Source organism: Panthera uncia, chromosome F2 (genome assembly GCF_023721935.1).
Source record: "Panthera uncia isolate 11264 chromosome F2, Puncia_PCG_1.0, whole genome shotgun sequence".
NCBI lineage: Eukaryota > Metazoa > Chordata > Mammalia > Carnivora > Felidae > Panthera > Panthera uncia.
In genome coordinates this window covers 59938949-59962042 of record NC_064812.1, presented here as the reverse complement: position 1 = coordinate 59962042, position 23094 = coordinate 59938949, and the positions used below count along the sequence as shown (strand labels likewise).

The window sequence follows — 23094 nt, the reverse complement described above, 5'->3', positions numbered from 1 at the left end:
GATTGTATTTTCCACTTGTATCCAACATCAACTGTTCTGTCTAAAGAACTAAAGATAGAATGCAGCTATGCCAAAATGGGAATTCCAAACGTGATTTTTGATGAACTAAAAGCAAAGCTATTTAAGTGAGACTGCCACCCCTCTCATAGATAGCTGGGTTCAGAAATGAGTTAGCATAAAAAGAGCCCTGGCCTGGCAACAGGTCACCCAGTATTCCCCAGTGGAGAGAGGGACGGCTGCCACCTGGGGAGGGCTCCAGGTGCCATAGCACCTGCCAGTAAGTGCAGCAACTGGAAACACCCTCACGTTTCCAACGTCCCCAAGCATCATCAGGATCACCATTATTGAAAGCCACTTCCAGCATTTTCCACTGAAAACACTGAAATCCAGAGGACTTAAAACACTTGCTGGTGGTTACCCTGCTGGTGAAGTCTGTACTAAGAACCCAGGTCATTTGAATGCATTTTGCTTCGCAGGAAACTAAGGCTCTGATTCCAGATCTGCAACTACCAGATGTGTGATGCTGGACAAGCCTTGTAAACCTCTAAGTCTCAGTTTTATGCCAATGAAACCCAGACAAAACTATTTCTAAGCTCCCTGAAGACTCCAAATTAATATGATTCTTTGGTTTCTCAGGAACGTCCAAGTTTTGCCTCAGCATAATGCATTTTGTATGTATGTGTGTGCATTGTGTGTGTGCGTGTGTATGTATGTGTGTGTGTGGTTCATGGAAAGAGTTGGGAAAATTCTGGACCAAATTTAAAGCACAACTTTTATTTAAAGAAAAAAATGCTAAATTTTATTGTTTTTCAAATTATGATAAAAACACTGGAAAAGACAACCCACATGTTTAGATCATCAGGCTTTAAGGAGTAACATTTATTAGCAGAATCTGGTCATTATATCTCAGATAAGAAAACAAGTTAGATGCTTAGTTGACATCCAAGCATCCCTACTGCTAAAAAACAATTTTAAATATTTCTTTTTCACTGTGCTTAGAATTTCTTAAGGTTTTCATGTTTGTCTCAAAACACAACCTGTCGGGTTTGTGGTCATTAACTATTGATATTTACATTATTCATACTTATTTCAGTGTCTAAAGCAAAATGTTGATCTGTTTTTGTAAATCTAGAGTGTTTGAATTTTCTACCTAGAGTTTTTTAAGTCAGTTATGTCTGCTGTTAGAAGAGCAAATAAGTTATGAAAAGCATTTTCTTTACATAGTCTCATGAATTATTTTTTAATGTCTGTTATTGAACTAAATTTTTTTTAATTTATCTGTATGCACAGGTGGATTTGTCTTACTACCCTGATGGTTCACAAATGCCCACTTTCATGTGTCCATTAGGCTTTCTACTGAGAACCTTGCTCCAGAATGCTTAATGTTAGAAATCTTGCCTAGATAAGGAATCCTAAACATTGCACCCTGGAAGCATTTTCCCTAAAAAGTTTTTTCCCTTTAATATTTTTTTTAGTTTCAAAGAGTTTTCAAGAACATCTTATGGAAAGCTTGGCCTTCACTTCTTCTTAGCCCTTCTGAGCCTAAAAGTCTTCAGCTAGGAAAGAAAAAAATGCTCCTCTAAAAAAACAAAAACAAAACAAAACAAAACAAAAACCTTTGTTGTTTCATAGGGAGGCAGTTTGGGAACTAAGGGATCCCAGAATGCACTTCTGCAGCACTTGCTAAACCTTTTCAAAGAACTGCACCTGACGCAGAGAATGAACGTGTGTATGCCTGAGATGGTCTGCAAATATACCAAGCACAGAATTCTTTCAAAGTCTTATTTTTACATTAAAAATTCATGTAAATGCTGCATTTTACTCCATATGTTTCAATATAAACGAAATGATGTTTTATATTGCTTATCAACTAGTAAAACTGATACTCTTATAACTTCATATACCTCTTTTGTACCCCCCTGGAAAATATATCCCTAGTTTAAGAAGCACTGCATGGATGACAAGGACATAGATTGGCTCCTTGAGGCCCCTGGGAAGTTTCTGCTGCTAGGAAAGTGTCCTCATTGGTAGCTAGCTCAGTGACCAAGGACAAACTTCAGTGAGTAGAGACTATTTGAATGAATGAAAAAAGAACACAATCTCAAGAATGGTTAACTTGATTCTTCTAGCTATCTTAACAACCAGTGAAAATTGCCACAAGATCATCTTAGCTCAAAAACTGAGATCAATCATAAAAGTATAGAAATGGGAACATGGATAAATGTCTCGGGTTGGATCGCAAATACAAGAGTAACATAATTGAGTGAATCCCTGGGGTTGACCTAAATGGTCTCTAAATATTTCCACTAGAAATTTCTCCACTCTGGCAAAACCAACTGCTTTGAAGCCAGCATTCAGATCAAACATTATCCTGATATGACTAGATCTGGTTACAAGGAGAATTTATGCCAAATGTCTGTTCCCATTAATTTCTTGTCAAAACAGTCTCACTCTCATGTAGACACAAGCTGGGGAAAGCCAACAATTCAACTATTTTCACTTGGAATTTGAATATCAAAAAAAAAAAAAAAAAACGCCTTATATATGTAGAGTACCTTCTAGTTAATTTCTTGTTGAACTTAATCCTCACGACAGCTTTCTGAACTAGCTATCATTTATCAATAAAGGACCAGAGAAGTTATGCATTTTGTTCACGTTGACACAGGTCACTGGTGAATAGTAGAACGTGGCCTCATCCATGTCGTCTGGCATCAAGTCCAGCATTCCAACATATGATAGTATGTTTCATTACGGTTTTTCCTATTAATATCTGAAATTATGTAAAAACAAAAAAAAACAAAAACAAAAAAAACCTAGAAGTGCATTTATAGTCCTGCAGTTTGCTTAAAGCAGCAGTGGCTCATGCCAAATGGTAATGACTAGAGATAAATGATATTGACCGTCGTTAGCACATATGTTTGACAAATTTAGAATTCTCATCTTAAGAGCCACACGCCTGGGTTAAAAGAATCCGTAGCTCATGAGGTAACATGACATACTTATTAGGCAGAGGGCTCAAGGAAGCCACTTGATTTTCTGAAACAAAATAAGTAGAATTTTAGAACTGCTTCTAGCCTAAGTTCAAATATTTTGTCTACTTGAATTTGTTATTTCATTGTTCGTTCATTCGGCAGATACTAGGTGAGCACCCCGATATTACTAAATACTAGGTATTACACCCATGAATACTAGGTGAGCACCCCTGTATTCCATAGAAGGTACTGTGCTTGGTGGTAGAGTACAACCCTTAACTTCACGGAGCTAACTGCCTGGCCTCATTTACAACCAGGCTGAGGATCATTTGGGTCACTGAAAAATGTCTCTTTCTGAACATGGAAAAAAAATCACTCAATTATCAAACCAGGGAAGCATATGACCAGAACAAGTGAAATACTTTTCCAACAAACTGTTTTCCTAAGAAACAGACAAGATGGTATGAATGTAAATCTGATACATAATTATCTTTGAATCACAATTTAAATTACACGTGAGACAAATTGTTAACCTGATTGAGTGAGGTTGCTATCCGTATTATCTGATAAATAGAAAAATAATTTTTAATCAGATATATTGCTTGTCACAATAGCTAATAATGGTCTAACACTAATAACTAGAGCAAGATTTAATACCAGTGAAAAGTCTATAACACATTTTATATTTTAATAGTTTGATGATGGTTATGCGGTTAAAAACAAACCATTTTAAAGGTTTTTCTTAATTCCCATTAACTATAGGCAACATTTTAGCAATGTATCACTATTCTCTGTTTAGCCCTCTAGGTTTCTAAATGCAGGATATTTAAAATTCAATTATATAGCTTGATTCAAAGGATTTATTCACGAGGTCCATGTAAATTTGAAAATACATTGGGTATCTTTCCATTGTAATTGTCCTCACCCAAACAGAAGAAAAGAAAAAAAAAAAAAAAGAAAAAGAAGATTCTACAATATCCAAGTAAAAAGTGGACACATTCAAAGTCCCTGCCCTGCTAGGAAAGAGGAAAGGCCCCAACTCTAAAACCATGGTTCTATATTATTGAAGTTAGTTCTTACTATAATAGAATGCCACCCTGCCTTATAATGCTATTGGTTTCAATAATTGTTTCTTCTACTTGCCTTTTTTAAAAACAGCCTGAGTTAATTGCATAAGTCCTATTTACCATTACCATTAATGTATAATCTCTTCATTATTAAGTCTCAAAAGGTTTTAATCTATAAATACACATATAAAGGGAAGTGGGGGAGATTCTCTTAGTAATAAGACAGCCCAAGGTCAGCAAAGGATACAAGTATCAAAAAAAGGAAGAAAGGTAAAGAAGTGTGTGAGTAAATTAAAGAGGTTTTTTAAGCATAGAAATTTATATTAGGTACATGTATGTACTTTCATAAAATTTAGACTTACTATTGACATGAAGTTCACAATTGAGACCATAATTCCAATTTTAATCTGTGTCCTGAAGAATTTGTTTCTTATGATTTAACAGATACTTCCAGATTGCTGTGATAAAATATTTAATTCAACTAACATTTATGCTCTACCATGTGCCAGAAATTAATTTATGCACAGTTTATCCCTCAATTTTACAGTCTACTAGAGATTTCTATTTAAAAAGATTATATTCCCAAGCGAAATCCAATTCCACAGGGAGGGCTGGAAATAGTATGTTTCAGTTTATAGTCTGAAAATTCCTATAATCTATTTTTATGTTCCCTCAGAATCAAATGATTTCATTCCCCAATCTAGAATCTGAATGACCACCACATACACTTTCTAAACATACATGCTTAAAATTAGAGCTAGCTGTCTGAAATCTAGTGATGGTGTATTTCAATGTAGATATTGCCCTCTTCCACCAAAGGAAACACTATTCTAGCAAAAATGATGTTGAAAATCATTTTTATACTCACATAACTGTTTCATTTGACTTTTTAAAAATCTTAGCCTATATGCTGTGCCAGAAGCCATCACAACCTGCTGATCTGATGAAAACCTAATGCCGATCTGAGCAAGTAGTTTATCTCCCATCCACTATGGGCAGTGCTGGCAAACGATATGCCTAAATCGTTCTTCTTTTAGTTATTTTTGTTTCATCTTAACCTAAAAATATTTTTAGGTGGCATACCAACCGATAAAAATCTACTTTCAAAATTGAGATTCAGGGAAACAGACAGAATAGTGAAAAGAGTCCAGAGGCAAACACACAAATTCAGAAAAGAGGTCATGGGCTGCCCTCTGCTTTTTATTCTTCATGTTGAGCACCTCCTAGTGGTCAATCTGAGAGAAAAGTGGAATTCTCTATTTGCCTAGAAAAGAAATGGTAATGAGAATTTGAAAGAAAATTTTCTATCATTTTACAACTTCCATTACATATGCATATAGCCAAAATCAAAACTACATCCTAGACATTTTTGGAGACCTGTTTTTCAGTGGTCATTTCTCAGTTTTTCTTATTCCAAAATATCTGATAAAACTGTTGCTACTTTCTGCAAAGCGCTTTCAGAATATTTCTACCTGCTGCCTTCAAATCAAAATAGAATCACAAGTTTCGCTCAATATTTAGCAGAGCCCCAGTGTGGACTCTGGCTGCACAGTAAATGCTACTTTGAACTTTCCACTATGAGTGGGAAGCTAGAGAGAATGTGAAAGAGTGATTCTTTTTTTTTTTTTAAGAATCATGAACCTGTGAAGACAAAGCCACTGGGTTGATTAACTCCAAAGCCCACAGTCTACATTTTCCACTGTCTGAAGATTACGAATAGAACCCAAACTGCCCCTGAATTTACCCTGGTGAAAAAAATAGATGGTTTCTAAACTCCCAAGAGACATCTGTGGGTGCTGGCCAGAAATTCTGTTACAGCCAGATTTCTGCCATCTTTAAACCAAGAGGCTTCTAACATTCTTATTTATAGCATATGGGTTAGGCTGATTTTAACCTGCAAAATACATCATAATGTTTAATTGAAGTCAGGAGGAGTTTTAGAAAGAAAACACATATATAGCAAGTAATACGTACTGGGGGCTCATTAGTAAGCGTCCAACTTATTGATTTTGGCTCTGGTCATGATCTCAGGGTGGTGAGATCGAGCTGACAGCACAGAGCCTGCTTGGGATTCTCTCTCTCTCTCTCTCTCTCTCTCTCTCTCTCTCTCTGTCCCTCCACCCCCAATTAAAAAAAAGACTTGGCAGAATTTTCCTATTTAGTTCAAGACCAAAGAAAGGAAAAAAAAGAAAACCTATAATTTACAACACATTCAGGTTTGTCGTACAATAGCCACATTTCAAATTTATGCAATTTTAAAGAGGTATATTAAACCATTAAAAATTCAGCAGTGAGTGTAGAGAAAAGGTTTATAAGCAAACATAAGGTACCATTAGCACACTGAAGCATTTTTAATAATCTTTCATTTGACTGTATAATGACTATATCTTGCTCTTAGCACCTTGTTTTCAATCCGAAAGCTTTTCTGTTTTATATTGTTGCTTGAGTGTTTGCTTGCTTGCTTTGTTTTGTTTGAAGAAGTGAGGGTAAGTGGAAAAACGTGTTCAAATGGGAAGTTACTGGACAACTTATTAACATCACCTACTGTGCCCGGGGTTACAATGGAAACCATTTATAGAAGGGACTTGACCTCACTCCCTTCTACTTTCTTCTCAAGTTTCACGATCCTGTTTTGGAAACAGATTCTTTTGATTAAACTCAGATCATGCTCATCCAGGTTTTCAATTTCTCTCTTGTCTGTAGTGCCCACCAGTAATCCTTCCCTAGGGTCTGCCTGATTATGGTACTTCAGGTATCAAGTCAAGGGCAGGACCAATTGAGCCATTAGCAATAGCAACTTGAAGCCCATAGCAAAGAGTAACAGGAAGCTGTCCAGTGGTCAGAGAAGCCTAAGGACAAAGGAAGTGTCGACACAGGGTGATGATACGGTTTGACCGACAAAGCAATGACACTATATATTTCTCTCCCTATTAACAAAAGAATCATTTTTAAAGCCTCTAGTAAGTTCTTGAACTTCAAAGGTAAATAACTAGGTTGATGAGAAAAGTGGTGTCTAACCCACTGATTTGTTATCAGGTATCATCCTAAATGCACATTCCACTAAATTTCTGTATGCAACCAATTAATGTGTCTGTTTTTAGGGCAGTATCCAAAAAGGAAAATACCAATATAACCCTGTTTTTTTTCCAATGGTAACAAACATTTCAATCAGGAAAAACAGATATTATTCTGGTAGTTTTTATATGCTTCTTGGCCAAAATTGTAATAGTAATTTATAGAACTTCAGCAAAAGATATTAGGGGTGAAGAAAAGGCCATCTTGAAATAATGTACTTTGCTGTACTTCCAATTAGAAATAATTCAGATTTGGATTAAGATTTCTTTTTAAGTTCTTTGTACAAAAGTATCTTTAGGTGGTCATTTGAAATTAATATTTCCCATTTTACTATGAGTTTCTTAAAAAAGGCTACTATAAATTAAACTAGATAGTATATAGTTAACCACCTACCACAAACCTGACAGGAGGTATTTGTTTTCTTTTTTGAAACTATTCCAAAAGAAATCATTCAACTTGCATTTGTGTGCTAATTATTTAGTCTTCTAAAATTTTTCTGTGGCTTTCTAAACAGTCAAAATCTTAAATGTGTGAGTATAAATATAGATTTTCACTCAAAATGTGTGTGAGTATAAATGTAGATTTCCACTCCCTGTTACCTTAAAATAGAGAATATTTTATTTGCCAAATTACATACATATGTATCCTACTTGTTTATATATATATATATATATATGTATATATGTATCTCCACCTCGTGTGGCTTTAAAAAGAAATTGACATTATTTGGATAAATAACATGCTACGAAAACTTAGGTAATGCATTCTTTTTTTTACTTAACAGCTTTACATTTTTAATGTTTAATAGAAAAATGTCAATTTCTCCTAAAGAAAAATCAGCTTCCTACAATTATAAGACTTTAGCTTTATCTATCTGAAGATTCTTTTACTCTCCTTATTACCAAAAAATTAAACACACTTAGTCATGTAAATATTCAACATACTCTTGCATTTTTATGCTTTAAATATTTGTAAACATATATATATATATGTATATATGTATATATATATATATATATATATATAGTAATTCATAACCAAATTTGGTTCTAGATTTACCATAATTGACTATTTGCCAGAATAAACTATAAAATGAGAATAAAAGCTTTCAGTGTTAAAAAGAATTCTTTATTAAAAAATTTTGTTTTCATATTCTAAAGGATAGATTATCATTAGGTTTTACCAGAGACTTTTTGTTTTGCCTTTTTGTTAATGTTAAAATTTTACTGATGAAGAAAGGTAACAGAGGAGGAGGTTCATTTTCTATTTCATTTTATTTAAAATGCCATGTCACAAAAAATTTACGTGGAACCCAGATTTCCTACAAGGAGCTTCAGAGCTGAGTCATGACCAGGGACTATATATGATGCAGCCCGCTGCAAAGTCTTTACACTAAGTGCAACGACTCCAGGCAAATTAGAGGGAATCGGAGGGTGCAGCTATCTCCAAAATTAGAGACAGACTGACTTGGGGAAGACCTTCCACTGAATCTGCAAAGGAATTTCCAAGATACACTAAAATCTCACCTTCAGATATCCAGTATCCATCACTAGTAAACTGAAAATCGTATTTTTATTTTAATGGGGGTTTTGTTTTGCCTAGTAATTTTATGAAAGCTTTAGTATAATATATTCCTTAGTTTGGGGTTTCAACCAACTTCTGATGCTTAGAAAAATAATTCGTGTTCTAAAGCAGAATTGCACGACAGCTTAGGTCTTACTATTTAGTTATAGCCTAAGGAATACTGTGTTCCTACCTGTTCTCGCAAAAACTAAAGATCCTAGCTTATTTAAATAGTATTCAGGTAAAGCACTATGCCATCCGACCAGCTCACTAAATGTATTTATTACCTGTCTCTACATAGCTTATGTAAAAGCTCGATGTTGACCGTCCATGTCTGCCGCATTTAAAAGCTGCCAGAGTGATTGTCTCATCTAATTATGTCAACACACTGTGTTACAGTGTCCTGTACATAGGCCACAGAACAAAAGTGACTATAAACTGCTTACTCAACACCTAGCCCAAAAAAGGGCTGAGGCAGTACAGTAATGCCTTTAGTTAAAATGGCCCACTGAATCATTTCCATCTGTGCATTTTTTACCATAAATACTGAAGTAGTATTTTTTAACTGTCTTTTCAGGCTTGTAAAACAAATCTCTATATCACATCTACATAGTCTAAATATGTCGAATAATTCAGTTTAAAAAGTGTTGCCTACTAACTAAAGAAAAATAGCTACCAATTTTCCTATTTAGTTGCTTAAATCATTTTCCATTGCCATTGTAGAACTGCCTTAAATGGTTTCTTTCACCACTATTATGTGCAAAACAAAAGGAGGATATTGTAGGGCATTCTTACCTGTCTTAACATTAGCTGTTTTCACTAGTCCAAGGGTAGACATTCCTCAGGAGTGACCCATGTAGTGCTGTCCAGTAGTCAAGAGGATAACGTCATTTTCACTTCGGTCTCCAAAAACTAAAGTTGGAAATCTACAAAATTAACATATATAGACTTTCAAAGGCCACATCTTGGGAGGTGGGAGTGAAGAGGAAGGAATAAGAAGAGAAGGGAGAGGGAGAAGAGAGAAAAAAAGAAAAGCTAATAGAAAAACGCAAACCTGCAGCTGAGTTAAATGGGGGGAAACTAAAGTTCACAGTGTATATTTTTTGAAAAGTTGATTCACTTTTGGGAAGGCTGTATGTATTTGTACATGTGTGCATGTGAATATGAGTGTGTTTAGGATCAGGAGGGAGAGCCTGCATCATCCATTGCTTTTTTGGTTAAATAGAGTCATATATTAGTAAAAAAACAACTATGTCTAACTCCCAAATTCATTCATTCAATGTTTAATGTTAGAATTATAATCTTATTGTTAAACTCAGGACAACTCTGTGAAGATTTACAAAGTAAGTGTATGAAACCTTATGGCAAAACTACAAAGCTATCAGTAATTAATGCACATAAAAAGCCTTGCTGGGAAAAATCATGGGTGATTTCCCTACAAAACAGGTTGACATGCAACCTATTCTTTTTTGTTTCTCAAGTTGTAGAGATTTTAATAGTTTCTATTAAGTCCTTAACATCTCCCAAATTAAAAAGACTGAAAATTATTTTTAAAGCCTAAGGAATATAGAGTAACAGACATTACAAGTTAAATGAATAGTTCCTACAATTGCTGTGTACATTAAGTAATACAATTTCATATTTCCATGTTATTACACATGGTATTAGATTTATAGGTACAGTCGCATGAAGCATCATTCACTTTTATCAACTTCAATGTTTTAGAGGGTTTTCATACTACTCTATGAATGCTCTGAATGCTGCAGAGAAAAAGAAGCACAATCAGTATTTTACGTTCTAAGATTTCTCAGTTGGGTTATCCTGTCCTGCCCACACACATAATAGCATTAGCATTTCATCTTATACTATGTTGAAATACTTTTAATACAAACTCTCGGTAAAAGCTAAAGCTTACGCGTAAGTGGTAAGTCTCGTCTAGTGTCATTCACTGCATCAACATGCTTTATTTCATCATATTTGCACACAAGGTGTTTTGATTTCAGTTTTGTGAAGAGATACGATTTAGCATACGCGTGTTTGTTCAGCTGTCCATCCTGCACCATTAATACAATGCCTTTCTCTCCCATTTAATGGTGTTTGTATCAATGTCCCCATATCTGCTGCATTTTAACTCCATAAAAAGAAAATGTGATTTTGTATTAGTAGTTTTGCTGATCAATTCAGTATTTCTGCACCAATCAGCATACTTATATGCATGTAGTAGTCTGTACAATTGTTCAACATCAAAATACTTGTTTACTTTATGTCAAAATGTCTATAAAATTGCTGGCATTGTTCTTCATTTCAGTCTGGTAGAATAAGCAAGATAGAAAATAAATGTGTAAATGAATCATCTGTGTCATTTCACTTCTCTGCATGAAGTCACTTCACATTGAGCATGACGCACACACCCGCCACCCAACAATCCATGGTTTCTTGACACCTCATTACTGACTGTTGAGGCAGGTAGCTTTTGGATAGAACCGCTCAGCCTGGGGGAAAAAAAAAAGTTGGATCCCTTACCCTCCTTTTCAAATGAACCCTCTCAGATAGCCTACAGATGTATGTCACTTGGTTTATATTTTTTAAAAATTCAGTGCAAAGCGTCTTGCTGAAACCCGGCTAAGCTCATCAAAGATTTTGGAGGCAGTCTCCCAACTGCCATTCCTGAAACCAATTCAGGACAGCCCTTGTTGGGTAAATCAAGTCTTAACTCCTGCCCCCAAGGTCAGCTGCATCCGTACGCGACCTGTGCATTTGCTCAGGGTACAGACACATTGAACGGTCCACACTTAATTTAATGCCCTGCTTTTGCCATCTTGATATTCTTAGTAACTTTTGAGCCAGGGACCCTGTATTTTCATATTGTATTAGGCCCCACAAGTTAGATACCCAGCCCTGCCTGACCAGTGAAGCAAACTACCGATTGAGTCAGGCTCTCCAAAGCAAAAGGTTAGCGGATAGTGAGAAGAGAGGCTTATTTATTTAACAAACTCTTATATTGCACTTACCATGCAACAAGACCTATACATATATTTGCTTATTTAATCCTGACAATAACGTCCACCATTTGACAGAGGAGGAAACTGAGGCACAGAGAAGTTAAGTAGCTTGCCCAAAGTCACAGCTAGTAAACCCAAAAGTTTGAGTCAGGCATCTGGCTAGTTTGGACACCTGACTGTCTAGGCCAGTGCTGGTTCCTTGCTTTGCTATGCTGCCATCCCATCAAAGAAAATTTCCTTACTTTGTTAGAGCACTAGGGATGTGTCTTAAAGACCTTTGTTGAATAGTCTAAAAGCTTCAAGGATGATACCTTCCAAGAAATTCCAACTCTCCACAGCAACATTTTCCTGCTCTTAATGCCAAGGGCACTTGCCTGAGTTAAATTAATGAGATGATTATAAATATTGAGTAAAGTATTGCCAGTATATTTGTGGCCCAACACAGATGTGACTACAGAGTGCCCAGACTCTCGATGCCCAACTCCTGTACTGGTGACAGAGGGGAAAGGAGTGACGAGAAGAATGGGCTGACCTTGGTCTTGATGACGCTTTTCTCCATTCACTCCCTCTGCCTGCCTAGCTCAGGTGCCACCACACACCTTCCTGAAAGCAAAGAGGGCCCCATCTGGCTGTCATTTCACTCAAAAGAGGAAGCACACATAAAGGATGCAATCTGTATGGACATAAGAGGTGATGTAGAGAAACTCAGTGCTGGATTCTAAACATGAGACAAGGAGCAATGTGCTCACTGCTCATCAGTCTACAAGAGCCCTTCTGGCTCTGGGCTAATGCTCAAGATCCAAAACCATTGAGGAGGACAGAGGGATCCTCAAAAGTCTGCTGTATTCACACTCTCCAGGCTTAACGGTACCACCCAGGAGCAGCTGGGTCAGTCAAAACGTCCACAGGATTCTCTGGTCATCCCAGAGGGTCAGCAGCCCCTAGGGCAATGGCAATCTAGCCACAAGAGGAAATGTAAATCTTTTCCCACATAAGCTTCTCCATTCTATCCCCCACAGTCCGTTTCCAGAATCCTCCTTTTCAGAAACTTCAAGAGACACAGACTAAGAGAGAAAACAATGGGGAGCTGTCAGGGGAAGAGTCACATTCCCAGAATTCCATCTAATCTAAGACAAATGGAATAAAAGCAGCACTCGGCTCCTCCCCCTGTTGACCGAGGTGAATACAAAATTCTTGCTCCTTTGATACGGTCTCTTCTTTCTGCTCCAGTCTACCCCATTCACCCTCCACCCTCAGCCCCAGAAACACAAATCCTACAATGCATAGATTGGGCCACAAAAAGATGGAGGTGGACGGGGAATAATATCATAGAATCTACACTAAGAGAACTAAAAAGGATTTCCTTGCTCCCTTTTCACCTTTTCTCATCTCCCACCTCCTCGTGTAAGCAGACGGGTTTAACTGGTTTAACTCAGGCAGCTTTGGAAGAACAGAGAGCGTCCTGGATCCCAAACAGTCCTTACCCCAGCCCCATGGTTTGCATTCCTCAACCCTGATGACTCTTCTGGTTGTCTTCTGAGAGTGAAAGATGATAAAGCCCCCTAGCAAGAACTTTAGAGGCCGATTTGCAAACTGGTCAGCAACTCTGATCAGGGCAAAATTTTGCGTGGAAGCCTCTGATTCCATTAGCCGAAACACTGTGACACCTCACAAGGCTGTCAACTTTATCATTCCTTACATGCACACAAAACCAGTGTGATGCCGGGAAGCATCACCACAGAGCATGAAATATCAGAACTCAACACAATGCTCAAGGTTGTAATGAGACACAGAGTCTAATTCTGGACTCTACAACTCACAAATAGCCTGGATGAACTTAAAGCACCTTCAGAGGAGAGTCACAATGACCCCTGTGTCCAAATAAAAGAGAATGGAAAAGATGAAAAAGAGAAGGTTGACCTGAGAAACAGCAATATGTTCAAGGTCAAATTTTTTAAAGTTATAAATCATATTGAAAGACAGGAATAATACTCATTTATAACGTAAATATTTTGTCGAGTGGTTTTCATAATAGTCAACACTTAACTATTCAATTCACATTGTGTCTTTTTATGCTCGGCACTGTGCTAAGTCCTAAAGACCCAAAACTAATAAGTTGGGGTCCCGGCCCGCCAAAAGCCTGCAGTCATCATCATGGGGATGACAAACAGCTGGCACCACTGTCACCATTCCTTCTATGCCCTCTGCCATCCCCTGTGTCAACCATTAATCATGCATTCCTTCCCCTGAGCCAGGAGGCAGCCTTGGGATACGACACCACCAGGCAGTCAGAGCAGCTAATCCCCAAATCACCTGACGTTCCTTTATCACCAAAGACCCTGAGGATAATCATGATAATTATTATTATGGCATTAAGAGAACCCATTATGTTCCAGACTCCATTCTAACCATTTTATACCCACCACCTTCTTCAATCTCATTTCTCTGAAATGGTTGGTTCACAGAAATTTTATGTGGTCGTCATTGAAGACTCATTTAAAGAAAATGGGATAAACTCCAGTATGAGGAAATTAGATGTCCTTCAGACAAATTTTCCACAAGTGATGGATGTTTCACATTAGCAATAACGAGAAAGCTGGTGAGTCCTCTTTCCAGGATGTCTTCAGAATTAGGATAGATTCTCACCCAGCTGTAATGAGAAGTGCAAACCTGTCTGAATGAAGAAGGACAAACCAGATGACCTTTCAGTGTTCTTTTCATTTCCGAGATTCTACAATTTGTGGTGCTCCAGAATCAAATTTATTTTTTACTAAAGTCTGTGGTAAATTGTATTCGTTAAATTGTCTCCACATCCACTTAGCACAGATGACAAATTAGCGAAGGGGGGAGGCAAGCAATTTGCAAAAACATATTTTTAAACCTCTATTAATCACATATCTACATCTTATGCTGAAGCACACATCCTGTTTAAAGAATTACTCTCAAAAATATCTCAAAGGACACACAAGACATGATGCAAAGGTAAAGTCCTAAGAACCCAAGCAAATGAATCACTATAACTTGTATGAATAAATTAATTTGTGCTAAAATGTCTTCTTTTAGGATGGATGTAATTTCATAAACATTTATTCCTTGTAGAAACAGATTCTGAACTACACTCACAAATAGCCAGGATGAACTTAAAGCACCTTCAGAGGAGAGTCACAATGAACAGAGACTTAAAAAACAGTGACTTAAAAAACAAAAGCAGTAACATTAGATAACATTTTTCTATTTTAAGAATTCAAAGTTTTCACTAACTCTAATACAGGAAAACATAATTTGTTGCATCTGACTTTAGCAAGAAATTGTTTTGTGATGCTTCAGAGTAGAAGTCATTTCCCAAAGAAGTTAGAGCTTTAAATAAGAAAATCCCATTCCATTTCTCCCCTTTAAATAAGGCCATCCCAACACTACGTGCTATTACATAGAACCATCTGACTTTATCCATTCTTAAACCCTTGTCTATAGTGTGAAGTCCTATCTATTAGGCTCTTGGTTCCCGACCCCACCCTCCCCGCAGAGTAAAGCTGACATAGATCTTCCCAAATAAATTTAAATTCCAGTTTCCCCTGAATAACTTAGGGAAAGAACAAATCGCATGCCAGCTGAAATGGAGAGAAGAAAAGGGACACAGGAGAAAGGAGAAGCTGGAGGGGCAATTTATAAACTTCAAGATCATTGTCAAGTCAAGAAATACGGCACAAGAAAACATGCGAAGGCTTCTTTCTCTTCATGGAGAGAATTGTTTTTATGTCTTCCTTTTTTAGTTCCACACCGCATTTTGGAAAAATCAGAGGGAAAGAGAGAGTCTAGCGTATCATGAGTCCTGACTACTGCAGCCCTTTAGAGACTTAACTCAGCCCGCAGCCAAATGCCAGCCTCGTCAAATGAATGCTTCCACTTTGAGGGCACAGACCTTTCTGTGGCCTCATGTGTGGTGGTCACATCACAAGGTGCAGTGTCCAAAAGGGCTGCAGGACCCGGAGATTCAAGAAGGGCACGTACCTCACATGAGGAGCTGAGCCACTGTTGAAGACAGAATCATTCGTCACCACTCAACTCTGGACATTTAACCATGATGTTCTTTCTCTATCACATCTCCCTGATCTACCTTCTTCATACCTTGTCTTACTCTGAAATGTTCTCATCCATTTATTTATTTGTTATTTATTATTCCCACTCCCACCACCCCTCCCCAACGAGGGTGAACATTTCCTGTAGGCAGAGGCGAGTGTACCTGCTCGTCTTGATAGTGTACCTGGAAAGTGCTCCGGAAATATATATCGAATGAAACAGTGACTTTATCCAAAGAGAAAAATGAGCGCGGAAAGAAAAGAAAGAAAAGCTGATACCCCAGAAAGATGAGAGCAGGAATAGACATAAGGAAGTCACAGTAATTGGCTCAGAAACAAACAGTATTAATGTGGATGGGAGCCAGGACATCCTTTTTTTAGGAGGTACCTGAAAAGGCTGATGTCTTCAATGAGCCCTGCCAAACTGGGCTCCTTGTATTATCATCGATTAAAAAAAAAAAAAAAAAAAAAAAGGGAAAAGTAGAATAAATACTAAGACAAAATGCAAGCAGAGCACAGTGGTGCTACAGGGGATATAGAAATTAGATGTGGAGATCTCAGAGGGCTTCTTTAGCAAGATACGTGCTAAAGAGTTTTTGAGAAGCCAAGAAAGGAAAAGAAAGTGCCCAGTTTGATGGACACCATGAATAAGGAGATGGAAGTGCCCAGTCTGTTCCAGATACAACAAAAACCTCCCAGAGTGGACTGGGGCTATAGGTATAGGACCTTGAAAGTCATGCTAAGGAATGTCACCTTTACTTAACAGGGAGTGAAGATTCCTTCAAGAGGAGAATAACATGATCTGTTGTGAAGCAAATAAGGCATTCAATCAAAGGGCAGGTGGGGGGCGGTGGACCTGAGAGGGGAAAGCTGTTATAAGCAGTTGTTATTAGGTAAAGAATATGCTACTGTTCTTTTGTGCCTAATCTTACATAATTATTGTAATAAGCATATAAGTGGGAAAAGTGCTACTGCTACCCCCACTTTAGAGAATGGAAACTGAGGTTTAGAAACTGAATTTTGGCAGCAGGAGTATTCTTTTAGTGATTGCGATAAGAGGGGGATGGGCAAAATGGGTGAAGGGGAGTAGGAAGTACAAGCTCACGGTTATGGAATGAGTAAGTCACGGGGATAAGAGGCACAGCATAGGGACTACAGTCAATGGCATTGGAATAATGCTGTATGGGGACAGATGGTAGCTGCACTGAGCTCAACATATACAGAAACTGAATCACTATGCTGTACGCCTGAAAGTAATGCAACATTGTGTGCCAAGTATAGCTCAATAAAAATAAACGACTAGAGGCGCCTGGGTAGCTCAGTTGGTGAAGTGTCCAATTCTTGATCTCGGCACAGGTCGTGATCTCATGGTTCATGAAATCTAGCCCCAAGTCGGGCTCTGCACTGACAGCAGGGAGCCTGCTTGGGATTCTGTCTCTCCCTCTCTCTCTGTTCCTCCCCTGCGCGTGCACACGCATGTCTGCGCACTCATTCTCTTCCTCTCAAAATAAATAAACTGTTAAAAAATGAGTAAATGCATGAATGAATTAACTAATTAAAATAAAATATATTATAGCCCCCCAAAAAAACAAATTAGATGAGAAATGAGAGTCTGAACTAGGACCCAACAAGATCCAAAAGGAACAAAAAGAACGAATGGTATTTTAGAGAATTGCATTTTATATGCATTGTCCACTATTGTTTGTATTTGGAGGTTTTGTCTTAAAACAAAAAAAGAGAAAAGCTCACAATAGCTTCAGTGATAAAAGGAACCTGTTGGCTCAGAATGTGAAGACTCCAGTGCTAGTAATAACTTCAATTGTGACCTATTCAGCGTCTCAAGCTGTGAGACCAAGCATCCAGATGTTCCCTTTGTCTACCATTGCTGGAGTCAACTTCAGCCACAGTCACTTCACAGGACTCTGGAAGTTACTAGTTGATCCCAGTCAGCTTTAAGAATTTTCTTGGAAACCTGCATCTCGGGGCACCCGGGTGGCTCAGGCAGCTGAACGTCCAACTCTTGATTTCACCTCAGGTCATGATCTCACAGTTCATGAGTTCGAACCCCACATCAGGCTCTGTGCTCACAAAGCCTGCTTGGGATTCTTTCTCCCCTCTCCCTCCTCTCTCTCTCTGTCCCTCCTACTCTCTTTCTCTCTGTGTCTCTCAAACTAAATAAACTTGTTTAAAAAGTTTAAAAAAAAAAAAAGGAAATCTGCATCTCTACCTAATTTCAGATACTTTGGTCATATCAGGCTTTCATAAGACCATGCTTTTAGTCTCCTTGTTAAGGCCATTTTGTCCTGATGAAAGGACCTTTCAGAAGTCTTAACAAAAGCTATGATGGCTATATCTCTGATTTGGTTATGGCCCTGTGGTGAAGCTTTGTAAGACTTTCTTCTTATTTTTTTTTAATGTTTTATTTATTTTTGAGAGAGAGACAGAGTGTGAGCAGGGGAGGTATGTACAACTAATACAATCATATGGCTTTTTCGATTTGTCTTTATCATAAAAATATAGTCAAGATATGCATTAAAGGAAACGGGAAAAATTCAATAGCTACTTGATAACTAAAAAAAATATATAGCTACCTGATCATTAATAAGAGAACATCAGGGATGGCATTTCATTCACTGGCCTCACTGGCCTTCATATTTCTACTTACTTACCAGAACTTGTAAGTGCAACATTATTATTATTATTATTATTATTATTATTATTTTAATGTTTATTACTTTTTGAGAGAGAAAGAGAGACAGAGCACAAGCAGGGGAGGGAAAGAGAGAGAGAGGCAGACACAGAATCTGAAGCAGGCTCCAGGCTCTGAGCTGTCAGCACAGAGCCCGAAGCAGGGCTCAAACTCACAAACCACCAAATTATGACCTAAGCAGAAGTCAGACACTTAACTAACTGAGCCACCCAGGTGCCCCTATTCTAACTCAAAGGATTGAGGTGCCCCTTTCTAACTCAAAGGATTTCTAAACTTTATCTATTACTGCTTGGAGATTTTTTTTTTTTTAAATTCCATTTCTCAAGCTTACATATTTCAGAATTTCTGGTTCCTCTACAGTCCCTCTCAATACTGCTTGCAAACTAGCCGGTTCATTTCTGAGCTCATCCATTTTTTGTAGCACCTTATCAAATGTAACTGTTACAACCAGTTCTTGGCCTCAACATTCCACCTTGAAACCTTGTGATGAGGGAGTGTGGGGTAAGCTAAGGGCAAAATACAAGCTAACAACACCTGCCCCTCCTGCCCAGGGGAATATGTGTGATATTCCTCAGACACTCCTGGCTACCCATGAACAGAGGAAAGGGGTTTACATGCTTGCCATGGTAATGTGGGAAACTAAGGCAAATGAAAACTTAAATTCCCTTATTGCCTACAGCCCATACATAAGCCCTTGAAACCAGAGGAGTGACCTCCCTCTAAGAGCTCAGCTGCCTCAATAATGACACTTTGCTAGGGGCAAAAGGGAATCTTAGCCTGACATTATCCCAACCTCCAGTATGCTGTAAGTCTACTTCCTTTATTCCAACTGCCCCAAGATATATTCTGGCGATCATACTCCAAGCTTATAAGCCCCCCAATATACATCTAAAGGATCTCATGACTGAGGTTTTATTAAATGGTAATAAATGGTGTTTCCCTAGCAACACCTAGCCCCTCAAGGTCCTGAAAATCTTGCTTCCAAAATACCTTAGAGACTTACTCTATCCCTGACCCCCTGCCAACCTGAGGGTATATAATGAGTTACCCGTCATTACCCAATGCAGCTCTTCCTGCCCATGGGTCCTGTCCCCAAGCTTTAATACAATTACCTTTTTGCACCAAAGACATCTTCAAGAATTATTTCTTGGTCATCGGCTCCGGACACCCCCCACCATCACCCCAAAATTTCATCACTTGTCCAATGCCATGAGTTCACTGGGTACCTTTTCCTTCCATTTTAAGATAGGCAACACTACAGACAAGGACAGCTATCATGTTTTCACTCATATGTGGATCTTGAGAAACTTAACAGAAGACCATGGGGGAAGAGAAGGGGAAAAAAATAGTTACAAACAGAGAGGGAGGGAGGCAAACCACAAGAGACTCTTAAATACAAAGAACAACCAGGGTGGATGGAGGGGGAGGGGGAGAGAGGAAAGTGGGTAATGGGCGCTGAGGAGGGCCCTTGTTGGGATGAGCACTGGGTGTTGTATGGAAGCCAATTTGACAATAAATTATATTTTTTAAAAAGATAGGCAACACTTTTATCCAATGTTTCTCCACTACATCACATGGGTTACCACTTTTTTAATACCCTATAATATTTCTTTCCTGTTCCCTGCCTGGCCCAAAGCCAATGCCACATGCACTGAAGGCAGCACCCTATGACTGATACCAACAACTTTACCATTCTGCGTTCAGTTAAGAAAATTGAGTTGCTATAAAGTATTATAGAAATCAAGCAAATTAATATACAAATTCATAGAATTTTATATAGGACACACAGAGTGTGGGAAGAGCTGGGGAAACAAAGGGCAGGAAGGCTACAACCTGACTCCAAAGCAAATGGCTCACAAATCTCACCAGCAAACTATCAAAACTCCCGAGTTTCTCTGAGGAAGCTTCCACCAACTCTCTGAGTCTGCAGCAGTGAAATGTGTACTCCTTGAGAGGTATGAAAAGCTGCAGCACCCATCATCAAAGGCCTCCCAAGAGTGATGGCCTCTCCTCACCACTACCTTCCAAATCTCACACAAATTCCTCTCGATGGCAAATTCAAACTCGGAATCATTCAGGAAAGAAGATTCTGGGAAGTGTACTTCTTGGCAGAGGAGACCATAGAAGAGGGGTGTGGTGATGGTGTAGGGGGAGAAAATTATCTCTGGTGAGAGCTCTCTTTCTGAGCCAGCCTCCTCTCTAAATCTTTTCAGGTAGTTAAGGGAGAGGTAAAGTTTTGTTTTGTTTTGTTTTGTTTTTCTTGAATCTGCTACGTCTTGATTGCCCTTAATTCAAAATGATTCACATGCCAAAGTGGCATATTTTGGGGTCAGGCGTCCTGCTCCCCTTCAATACAAAGTTGAGAACAGCCAGTCCAGCACAGAGAATGAACCCCAGTCTAGAGCCACACTCCATGCCTTTCATGAGTGGCTGGAGCTGCTGCTTTCTCCCCCAGTCTCCAGAGAACAGGAACCCTGGAAGGGGATGCCTACCTATGAGGGACCCTGAGATTTTGGTTTCATGAACTTTTTGGTAAAAACAGCCACTGGGATTCATAGTCCTCACCATCAAGGAGCTCATAAGCCATACTTTTTTTTGTATAGTTTAAATGTATCAAATGCCACTCAAACACACACATGCACAAACACATGTTTAAAAACATGAATGAAAGCCAAAACTTAATTATTGAAAATGTTATAAAACGATACATTTGGAGAGCTACAAGAAAACTTAGAGGTCACCGAGCACCTTTCCCCTTAGGTATGAATTGAAAATAGAAAAAAATCTTGAAAAGAAATACATACAACAGTACCATAAGCAAAGATGGATGAGGTCATGTACAAAACAAGGTTTTGAGGTTCTAGGAATAAACAGTAGGTGTGATTTGACCAGGATTATTTTAACAGACACTGGGAGGAGGGAACAGGGAGTATGTTCTATGATGTGATGTCAAAATGGAACTTAGTTATTGTTTTCACTTTTTCCCCCGTGAAAAATTATTCCACCCACTAGATTAAATGGAGGGTAAGCAGACATTCCTTAGTTTTTAAATTCTCTAAATGTCAAAACAGAAGAGCAAGATTTAAGTGATTTAGAGATAATAATCTGGTTAGTTATAAAAGAGCACGAAGGCAACAGAATTTGCCACCCTAAGATATGCCTCTTTGACATAAACGATTATTTCAGGCTGATTATTTTTTTTATTAAAAATTTTTTTAATGTTTATTTTATTTTTGAGACCGAGACAGAGCATGAGCGGGGAGGGGCAGAGAGACTGGGAGACACAGAATCCGAAGTAGGCTCCAGGCTCTGAGCTGTCAGCACAAAGCCCAACACAGGGCTGGAAATAGTCAACCGCGAGATCATGACCTGGGCCGAAGTGGGAGGCTCAACCAACTGAGCCACCCAGGCGCCCCTAGGCTGATTATTTTTAAATCAACAGCAGACATAAGAAAACCCTTTTGTAAGAGACACTTACATTTATAAGGGAAATCTCCATCTGTAAGGGTGTCTCCCTCTCTCTCTATAGGAAGTTGGGGATGAGTAAATCTCTAGAAATTCTTATTAACAGAGAAAGCAGAGACTTAAATCTGCATAATAACCATACCCTCCTTTACTGTGCTTTGCCTGAGAACTTTCCATCATGGGCTGCCCACCCTACCCCCAACATCTTTTTTCTTCAGCTGGAGATGGTATTTAAGGTGATGGTTTAGGCCATTTGGGGGGAATTACTCAGTTTTCCTGGGTATCCTCCATGATATGGAGATACAAGAAGTACACATATTATTAAACTTTTGTTTGGTTTTCTTCCTGTTTGATCTTTTTATTATGGAGGGGTTTCAGCTAAGAACCTAGAAGAGTGGAGGGAAAAGTATTTTTCTACTCCTACAAGGGAAATAAACGTATGCATGACAACAGACATGAATCTCACAGTGGGCTAATGCCCCAGGTTAAATAACTATAGCCATGGCGATTAGTATGCTAAAAATTCAACTAATTAGAATTCTCAAATGAATGGAGCATTTCTGCCAACACTTTGAGGAAAAAGAATCAAATCAGAATGTATTAAACTCAGAAACAAGCATCTTTCACTTGTTTATCAAATGTTTGTCAACCTCTCTTCTAGGTTTAGGACCCATTCAGCCCTATTTTTCTCTTATCTAAACCAGAATTTCTCAACCATTGACATTTTGGATGAGTTATTCTTTGTTCTGGGGGGAGCGTCCTGTGATTATTAGAACATTTAGTAGCATCCCTGGCCTTAACCACCAGATGCCAGTAGCACTCCCCAGTGGTAACAATAAAAAGTGTTGCCAAATGGTTGAGAAGTAGTTATTTGGCTAATGACCAATAAGAACTGAGATTCAGAATGATGAAGCTGAGTTGTTATACCTTGAATCTCTTTTTTTGGTAAAGATTAAATAAAGTTCTTCTTTATGAAGAGATGGAGATCTGGAGGTACAGGTTATTAAATTTCTGTTTGTTTTCCTCTTGTTAATCTGTCTTTTATTACAGCCAAGAACCTAGATGGGCAAAGGGAAAATGATTTTTCCTCCCCTACACTATGTTACTCAAAAAGATTCTGTCTCTGGTTAATTGAGAATTAACTATACCATTATTCTTGGGTGT

The 23094-nt window shown here is 38.3% G+C and overlaps 1 long non-coding RNA gene across 2 annotated transcripts in view; it reads right to left on the bottom strand.

The window, feature by feature from the left end:
- Positions 1 to 5220: 5220 nt before the first annotated feature.
- LOC125924618 (uncharacterized) overlaps positions 5221 to 23094 on the bottom strand; it is a 53756-nt gene continuing 35882 nt past the window's right edge. For both annotated transcript variants that reach the window (XR_007458487.1, XR_007458486.1), the window contains exons 3-4: positions 9473 to 9603; positions 5221 to 5303 (exon numbers count right to left, since the gene is read on the bottom strand). This is a non-coding gene — a long non-coding RNA (uncharacterized LOC125924618). The remainder of the gene's footprint in view (positions 5304 to 9472; positions 9604 to 23094) is intronic.